Below are 728 nucleotides of genomic sequence, written 5' to 3'. Positions count from 1 at the left end.
GAGCCTGGAATTTGCATACTCATGTACATGACAAAGTAGACGTGTTTGTTCATACTGGGTTAAAGTCAACAGGTTTATTTGGTAGCAAAAGCCACACAAGCTTTTGCTACCAAATAAACCTGTTGGACTTTAACCTGGTGTTGTTAAACTTCTTACTGTGTTTACCCCAGTCCAACGCCGGCATCTCCACATCATGACTGTTCATACTGGTGCAGGTATGGGCGAGCTTTGTCTCATTGTGTGAAAGACTACCCGTTCACTGCCTCCAGCTACTCCCTTAATTAGATAGAACCGGGATGCACCATAACTTATTGGGCTATCAATCTTCTGTTTCAATTCTATCCTATTTCTAAAGCATTTCAGAAAGTTTCTGTCAAATATGGAAGCTGATGGCTCTATAAAGGGTTGTGAACGTAGTCCAGTCCATCGTGCAACCCATCCATTGACTCTATCCACACTTCCCACTGCCTCGGAAAAGCAGCCAATATAATCAAGGGCCCCCACGCATCCTGGACATTCTCTTTTCCACCTTCTTCCATCGGGAAAAAGATACAGAAGTCTGTGGTCACGTACCAATCGACTCAAGAACAGCTTCTTCCCTGCTACCATCAGACTTTTGAATGGACCTACCATATATGAAGCTGATCTTTCTCTACACACTAGCTGTTACAGTAACACTACATTTTGCACCCTCTCCTTTCTTTCTCCCCTATGTACTCTATGAATGG

The sequence above is a fragment of the Mustelus asterias genome, chromosome 3, assembly GCF_964213995.1.
Source record: "Mustelus asterias chromosome 3, sMusAst1.hap1.1, whole genome shotgun sequence".
In the NCBI taxonomy this organism is placed as follows: domain Eukaryota; kingdom Metazoa; phylum Chordata; class Chondrichthyes; order Carcharhiniformes; family Triakidae; genus Mustelus; species Mustelus asterias.
The sequence above is the reverse complement of the archived record's forward strand: the minus strand, read 5'-3'. Positions refer to the sequence as shown.